General features: G+C 61.7%; 1 pseudogene across 1 annotated transcript in view; it reads right to left on the reverse strand.

Moving 5' to 3' along the window:
* Positions 1-454: 454 nt before the first annotated feature.
* LOC308174341 (A disintegrin and metalloproteinase with thrombospondin motifs 2-like) overlaps positions 455-8,199 on the reverse strand; it is a 60,569-nt pseudogene continuing 52,824 nt past the window's right edge. The window contains exons 22-26 of the transcript in view: positions 2,959-3,033; positions 1,507-1,643; positions 1,077-1,318; positions 801-994; positions 455-687 (exon numbers count right to left, since the gene is read on the reverse strand). The product of the transcript in view is annotated as an A disintegrin and metalloproteinase with thrombospondin motifs 2-like (transcript). The remainder of the gene's footprint in view (positions 688-800; positions 995-1,076; positions 1,319-1,506; positions 1,644-2,958; positions 3,034-8,199) is intronic.

Genomic DNA, 8,199 nt, shown 5'->3' on the forward strand with positions numbered 1-8,199 from the left:
GATACGATTCACGATACTGGGTTGACCGTACAATTAGTTTTTTTACGTAATGAGATTGCAGACAAATTATGACTGGAAGGGTTATTTTATTTATTTCTCAGACAAAAAGGAAATACTGTATTTTCCTAGTGGTAAGTGCTTTTGACTCCGTCTCCAGGATTACTTCAGCTTTCAATGGCAGTTATTTAACATTACCGTATGAGTGTGTAATAACAGTTCAAAGGGAAAAAAAACACAAAAACACAAAAACATCCCTAGTTATAACTGGTTATAACAGTCTGATGATGACTGTGAAATAAAGTGCTACCAGCCCCCCCCCCCCCCCCCCCCCCCCCCACCCCTAGACACCGTCCATGACAGCTGTGGCTAATCAGAAACTAACCTGTCGACCAATGAGAAATGCTGGCCCTAACCTTTAGACCAATCAGAGCGCTGGCCCTAACCTTTAGACCAATCAGAGGGCTGGCCTGGCCTTGGCCCGCGGGAGGGGGAGGTCCTTCTTGCGCCTGGCGGCCAGCAGCTCCTGGATGCGCTTGTTGTGCGTCCTCTCCCTGGGGGGAGGGGGGGGACGTCTCCGGGGGACAAAATGGCTGACGGAGACCTCGTTGTCCACGCCGACGATCTGGTAGCCCACGTCCAGGGAGTTGTCCTCTGTCCTCTGGTGGGGGCGGGGACGGGGCTGGGGGGCTGGGGGGGGGGGTGGAGGGGCGGGGCTGGGGAGCTGGGGGGGTGGTGGAGGGGGGGGGCCGGGGGACCAAAGTGGTGGAGGGGGGGGGCCGGGGCGGCCGCGGGGCTCGGACCCTGGGCCGGCGCGTCACGCTGCTCTTCCGTCTCTTGTAAACGAGGAGCGGCCGGCGAGCGGCCGGCCCCCGCGTGCTCCGGGGGGGGGGGCGGGGGGGCCTCTGTGACATCATCATCCGCGGGGGCCGGGGGCCAGTCGGGGGCCGGGGGCCTGCTGGGTCGTTGAGCCACGGTTCCCCCGGTTCCCACGGTTCTGGGGCCTCCGGAGTCCGCAACGGGGGGGGTGAGGGTGAGGGGGGTTCTGGGAAGTGGAGTCCCCTCAGTAGCAGGGCTGCCCGGAGGTGTAGTCCTGCTCCAGGCGGTGGCAGAGGGGTGGATGGGATATGTAGTCATCCAGACGGTGACGGGGGGGTGGAGGGGGTAGACGGTTCTCCTGGAGGTGGGGGTCCTGGTGGTCCTGGGGGGTCTGGAGGTGGGGGTCCTGGTGGAGGTGGGGGTCCTGGTGGAGGTGGGGGTCCTGGTGGTCCTGGGGGGTCTGGAGGTGACAGGAGGCGGGTCGCTGGGAGGTGTAGTTCTTCTGGAGGTGGGGGTCCTGGGGCGTCTGGTCGAGGTCTGCTGATTGGTCGATGAATATTCCTCGTAGTCGTCGTAGTCGACGTACACAAAGTCCGTGGTGAAGAGGGCCGTGGTGGTGGTGGTGGTGGGGGGGGTGGAGAGGGCCGTGGTGGTGGTGGTGGTGGTGGTGGGGGGGGTGGAGGAGGAGACCCAGGGCGTCGGTCCCGAGGAGAAGTTGCCGTGGCTACAGGAACGGCAGCACATCTGTCTGTAGCCGGCGATGGCACAGTACCGGCTCAGGACCTCCATACGGCAGAACACCGACTGGTCGCCTCGGCAACGCTGCCCTGCAACAGACACACACACACACACACACACACACACACATACACACACACACTGTCAAAAATATGGACCTCCCTAAATCTGAGGACTGTTAAAAGTCATCAGGCCAGAGACACCCGAGACCTTATGGGGGTTCAGAGGTCAACTGAAGGAGTCTCAGGAAACCCAAAGCCAAGTCTGGACGTATGGAACCTGTGACTCTGATCCACAATGAACCAACATGATTAACAACAACGGGTCACCATTGGAAACTTCCGGAGAGGAAAGATGAAAGAGTCGTGCTGCCCTGCTGGCTTAGGAGTTCCCCTGTTTACCGGGGTAGGTCTCAGGCGGTGGCCGCCTCCCCTTTCTGACCAGACGGAGAGGGACATCCCCCCAGTCTCAGGGCGGTGGCCGCCTCCCCTTTCTGACCAGACGGAGAGGGACATCCCCCCAGTCTCAGGGCGGTGGCCGCCTCCCCTTTCTGACCAGACGGAGAGGGAAATCCCCCCAGTCTCAGGGCGGTGGCCGCCTCCCCTTTCTGACCAGACGGAGAGGGACATCCCCCCAGTCTCAGGGCGGTGGCCGCCTCCCCTTTCTGACCAGACGGAGAGGGAAATCCCCCCAGTCTCAGGGCGGTGGCCGCCTCCCCTTTCTGACCAGACGGAGAGGGAAATCCCCCCAGTCTCAGGGCGGTGGCCGCCTCCCCTTTCTGACCAGACGGAGAGGGAAATTCCCCCAGTCTCAGGGCGGTGGCCGCCTCCCCTTTCTGACCAGACGGAGAGGGAAATCCCCCCAGTAGCTTTAAGGGAAGTAAAACCTGTTGGCTATAAGATGGGCATGACGCGACGGACTACAGTCCCCAGACCCAGACTACAGTCCCCAGACCCAGACGACAGTCCCCAGACCCCCCAGACCCAGACGACAGTCCCCAGACAGCGGCGTGGGTGGTAGAGGTGGTAGAGATGGTAGAGGTGGTAGAGATGGTAGAGGTGGTCTAGAGAGGAGGTAGAGATGGTAGAGGTGGTAGAGATGGTAGAGGTGGTAGAGGTGGTAGAGGTGGTAGAGATGGTAGAGATGGTAGAGAGGGTAGAGGTGGTAGAGGTGGTAGAGGTGGTAGAGATGGTAGAGATGGTAGAGAGGGTAGAGGTGGTAGAGATGGTAGAGGTGGTAGAGGTGGTAGAGATGGTAGAGGTGGTAGAGGTGGTAGAGGTGGTAGAGGTGGTAGAGAGGGTAGAGGTGGTAGAGGTGGTAGAGGTGGTAGAGATGGTAGAGATGGTAGAGGTGGTAGAGGTGGTAGAGGTGGTAGAGGTGGTAGAGGTGGTAGAGGACGTTTACTTGAGGAGATCTTGGGAGCAGGGAACTCTGGGGTGGATCTGGAGAGCCACTGGATCAGGAAGTTCTTCTGGTCACCTGACAGGAAACACACAGATGGAACAATGAAGGTCGGTACTCGGTAGACAGACAGGCAGACAGACAGGCAGACAGACAGACAGACAGACAGGCAGACAGACAGACAGACAGGCAGGCAGACAGACAGGCAGACAGACAGGCAGACAGACAGACAGGCAGACAGACAGACAGACAGGCAGACAGACAGGCAGACAGACAGACAGGCAGACAGACAGACAGACAGACAGACAGACAGGCAGGCAGACAGACAGGCAGACAGACAGACAGGCTGGCAGACAGACAGACAGACAGGTAGGTACTGGGCGAGAAAGTAATAGATAAAGAAATAAAAGGATAGAGACAGAGGGAGGGAGGGACAGTAGGTAGTTACAGTAAGTGAAACGTACGTAAAAAAAGGGGGGGGGGGGAAACGAGACACAACAGCAGGGGAGGGGTGGGGGAAGGGAGGGGAGGGAGGGGTTACATCCACAATCTCAGTGACCGCAGAGTGTCATGGCGATAACACCTCGATCGGGCCAGTCAAAAGTCAACAACAGGTGTCCATGAGGGATGGGGGAGGGGGGGTGTAGAAGGATGGAGGAGGGGGGGTGTAGAAGGATGGAGGAGGGGGGGTGTAGAAGGATGGGGGAGGGGGGGGTGTAGAAGGATGGAGGAGGGGGGGTGTAGAAGGATGGGGGAGGGGGGGTGTAGAAGGATGGAGGAGGGGGGGTGTAGAAGGATGGAGGAGGGGGGGTGTAGAAGGATGGAGGAGGGGGGGTGTAGAAGGATGGAGGAGGGGGGGTGTAGAAGGATGGAGGAGGGGGGGGTGTAGAAGGATGGAGGAGGGGGGGGTGTAGAAGGATGGAGGAGGGGGGGTGTAGAAGGATGGGGGAGGGGGGGTGTAGAAGGATGGAGGAGGGGGGGTGTAGAAGGATGGAGGAGGGGGGGTGTAGAAGGATGGAGGAGGGGGGGTGTAGAAGGATGGAGGAGGGGGGTGTAGAAGGATGGAGGAGGGGGGGTGTAGAAGGATGGAGGAGGGGGGGTGTAGAAGGATGGAGGAGGGGGGGTGTAGAAGGATGGAGGAGGGGGGGGTGTAGAAGGATGGAGGAGGGGGGGTGTAGAAGGATGGAGGAGGGGGGGTGTAGAAGGATGGGGGAGGGGGGGGGTGTAGAAGGATGGAGGAGGGGGGGTGTAGAAGGAGGGGGGAGGGGGGGGTGTAGAAGGATGGAGGAGGGGGGGTGTAGAAGGATGGAGGAGGGGGGTGTAGAAGGATGGAGGAGGGGGGGTGTAGAAGGATGGAGGTGGGGGGGTGTAGAAGGATGGAGGAGGGGGGGTGTAGAAGGATGGAGGAGGGGGGGTGTAGAAGGATGGAGGAGGAGGGGGGGTGTAGAAGGATGGGGGAGGGGGGGTGTAGAAGGATGGAGGAGGGGGGGTGTAGAAGGATGGAGGAGGGGGGGTGTAGAAGGATGGAGGAGGGGGGGTGTAGAAGGATGGAGGAGGGGGGTGTAGAAGGATGGAGGAGGGGGGGTGTAGAAGGATGGAGGAGGGGAGGGTGTAGAAGGATGGAGGAGGGGGGGTGTAGAAGGATGGAGGAGGGGGGTGTAGAAGGATGGAGGAGGGGGGTGTAGAAGGATGGAGGAGGGGGGGTGTAGAAGGATGGGGGAGGGGGGGTGTAGAAGGATGGAGGAGGGGGGGTGTAGAAGGATGGAGGAGGGGGGGTGTAGAAGGATGGAGGAGGGGGGGTGTAGAAGGATGGAGGAGGGGGGGTGTAGAAGGATGGAGGAGGGGGGGTGTAGAAGGATGGAGGAGGGGGGGGTGTAGAAGGATGGAGGAGGGGGGGTGTAGAAGGATGGAGGAGGGGGGGTGTAGAAGGATGGAGGAGGGGGGGGTGTAGAAGGATGGAGGAGGGGGGGGTGTAGAAGGATGGAGGAGGGGGGGGTGTAGAAGGATGGAGGAGGGGGGGGTGTAGAAGGAGGGAGGAGGGGGGGGTGTAGAAGGATGGAGGAGGGGGGGGTGTAGAAGGATGGAGGAGGGGGGGTGTAGAAGGATGGAGGAGGGGGGGTGTAGAAGGATGGAGGAGGGGGGGGTGTAGAAGGATGGAGGAGGGGGGGGTGTAGAAGGATGGAGGAGGGGGGGGTGTAGAAGGATGGAGGAGGGGGGGGTGTAGAAGGATGGAGGAGGGGGGGGTGTAGAAGGATGGAGGAGGGGGGGGTGTAGAAGGATGGAGGAGGGGGGGGTGTAGAAGGATGGAGGAGGGGGGGGTGTAGAAGGATGGAGGAGGGGGGGGTGTAGAAGGAGGGAGGAGGGGGGGGTGTAGAGGGATGGAGGAGGGGGGGTGTAGAAGGATGGAGGAGGGGGGGGTGTAGAAGGATGGAGGAGGGGGGGGTGTAGAAGGATGGAGGAGGGGGGGGTGTAGAAGGATGGAGGAGGGGGGGTGTAGAAGGATGGAGGAGGGGGGGTGTAGAAGGATGGAGGAGGAGGGGGGGTGTAGAAGGATGGAGGAGGGGGGGTGTAGAAGGATGGAGGAGGGGGGGTGTAGAAGGATGGAGGAGGGGGGGTGTAGAAGGATGGAGGAGGGGGGGTGTAGAAGGATGGAGGAGGGGGGGTGTAGAAGGATGGAGGAGGGGGGGGGTGTAGAAGGATGGAGGAGGGGGGGTGTAGAAGGATGGAGGAGGGGGGGTGTAGAAGGATGGAGGAGGGGGGTGTAGAAGGATGGAGGAGGGGGGGGTAGAGGGAGGGGGGAGGGGGGGTGTAGAAGGATGGAGGAGGGGGGGTGTAGAAGGATGGAGGAGGGGGGGGTGTAGAAGGAGGGGGGAGGGGGGGTGTAGAAGGATGGAGGAGGGGGGGGTGTAGAAGGAGGGAGGAGGGGGGGGTGTAGAAGGATGGAGGAGGGGGGGGTGTAGAAGGATGGAGGAGGGGGGGTGTAGAAGGATGGAGGAGGGGGGGGTGTAGAAGGATGGAGGAGGGGGGGTGTAGAAGGATGGAGGAGGGGGGGTGTAGAAGGATGGAGGAGGAGGGGGGGTGTAGAAGGATGGAGGAGGGGGGGGTGTAGAAGGATGGAGGAGGGGGGTGTAGAAGGAGGGGGGAGGGGGGGTGTAGAAGGATGGAGGAGGGGGGGGTGTAGAAGGAGGGAGGAGGGGGGGGTGTAGAAGGATGGAGGAGGGGGGGGTGTAGAAGGATGGAGGAGGGGGGGTGTAGAAGGATGGAGGAGGGGGGGTGTAGAAGGATGGAGGAGGGGGGGTGTAGAAGGATGGAGGAGGGGGGGTGTAGAAGGATGGAGGAGGGGGGGTGTAGAAGGATGGAGGAGGGGGGGGTAGAGGGAGGGGGGAGGGGGGTGTAGAAGGATGGGGGAGGGGGGGGTGTAGAAGGATGGAGGAGGGGGGTGTAGAAGGATGGGGGAGGGGGGGGTGTAGAAGGATGGGGGAGGGGGGGTGTAGAAGGATGGAGGTGGGGGGGTGTAGAAGGATGGGGGAGGGGGGGGTGTAGAAGGATGGAGGAGGGGGGGTGTAGAAGGATGGGGGAGGGGGGGGTGTAGAAGGATGGGGGAGGGGGGGTGTAGAAGGATGGAGGAGGGGGGGTGTAGAAGGATGGTGGAGGGGAGGGTGTAGAAGGATGGAGGAGGGGGGGGTGTAGAAGGATGGAGGAGGGGGGGTGTAGAAGGATGGAGGAGGGGGGGTGTAGAAGGATGGAGGAGGGGGGGTGTAGAAGGATGGAGGAGGGGGGGTGTAGAAGGATGGAGGAGGGGGGGTGTAGAAGGATGGAGGAGGGGGGGTGTAGAAGGATGGAGGAGGGGGGGTGTAGAAGGATGGAGGAGGGGGGGTGTAGAAGGATGGAGGAGGGGGGGGTGTAGAAGGATGGAGGAGGGGGGTGTAGAAGGATGGAGGAGGGGGGTGTAGAAGGATGGAGGAGGGGGGGGTGTAGAAGGATGGAGGAGGGGGGGGTGTAGAAGGATGGAGGAGGGGGGTGTAGAAGGATGGAGGAGGGGGGGGTGTAGAAGGATGGAGGAGGGGGGGTGTAGAAGGATGGAGGAGGGGGGGTGTAGAAGGATGGAGGAGGGGGGGTGTAGAAGGAGGGAGGAGGGGGGGTGTAGAAGGATGGAGGAGGGGGGGTGTAGAAGGATGGAGGAGGGGGGGGTGTAGAAGGATGGAGGAGGGGGGGTGTAGAAGGATGGAGGAGGGGGGGGTGTAGAAGGATGGAGGAGGGGGGGTGTAGAAGGATGGAGGAGGGGGGGGTGTAGAAGGATGGAGGAGGGGGGGTGTAGAAGGATGGAGGAGGGGGGGTGTAGAAGGATGGAGGAGGGGGGGTGTAGAAGGATGGAGGAGGGGGGGTGTAGAAGGATGGAGGAGGGGGGGTGTAGAAGGATGGAGGAGGGGGGGGTGTAGAAGGATGGAGGAGGGGGGGTGTAGAAGGATGGAGGAGGGGGGGTGTAGAAGGATGGAGGAGGGGGGGTGTAGAAGGATGGAGGAGGGGGGGGTGTAGAAGGATGGAGGAGGGGGGGTGTAGAAGGATGGAGGAGGGGGGGGTGTAGAAGGATGGAGGAGGGGGGGTGTAGAAGGATGGAGGAGGGGGGGTGTAGAAGGATGGAGGAGGGGGGGTGTAGAAGGATGGAGGAGGGGGGGGTGTAGAAGGATGGAGGAGGGGGGGGGGTGTAGAAGGATGGAGGAGGGGGGGTGTAGAAGGATGGAGGAGGGGGGGTGTAGAAGGATGGAGGAGGGGGGGTGTAGAAGGATGGAGGAGGGGGGGTGTAGAAGGATGGAGGAGGGGGGGTGTAGAAGGATGGAGGAGGGGGGGTGTAGAAGGATGGAGGAGGGGGGGGTGTAGAAGGATGGAGGAGGGGGGGTGTAGAAGGATGGAGGAGGGGGGGGTGTAGAAGGATGGAGGAGGGGGGGGTGTAGAAGGATGGAGGAGGGGGGGTGTAGAAGGATGGAGGAGGGGGGGGGTAGAAGGAGGGGGGAGGGGGGGGTGTAGAAGGATGGAGGAGGGGGGGTGTAGAAGGATGGAGGAGGGGGGGTGTAGAGGGATGGAGGAGGGGGGGTGTAGAAGGATGGAGGAGGGGGGGTGTAGAAGGATGGAGGAGGGGGGGGTGTAGAAGGATGGGGGAGGGGGGGTGTAGAAGGATGGAGGAGGGGGGGTGTAGAAGGATGGAGGAGGGGGGGTGTAGAAGGATGGTGGAGGGGAGGGTGTAGA

The sequence above is a fragment of the Nansenia antarctica genome, assembly GCF_963989245.1.
Source record: "Nansenia antarctica genome assembly, chromosome: 20".
In the NCBI taxonomy this organism is placed as follows: domain Eukaryota; kingdom Metazoa; phylum Chordata; class Actinopteri; order Argentiniformes; family Microstomatidae; genus Nansenia; species Nansenia antarctica.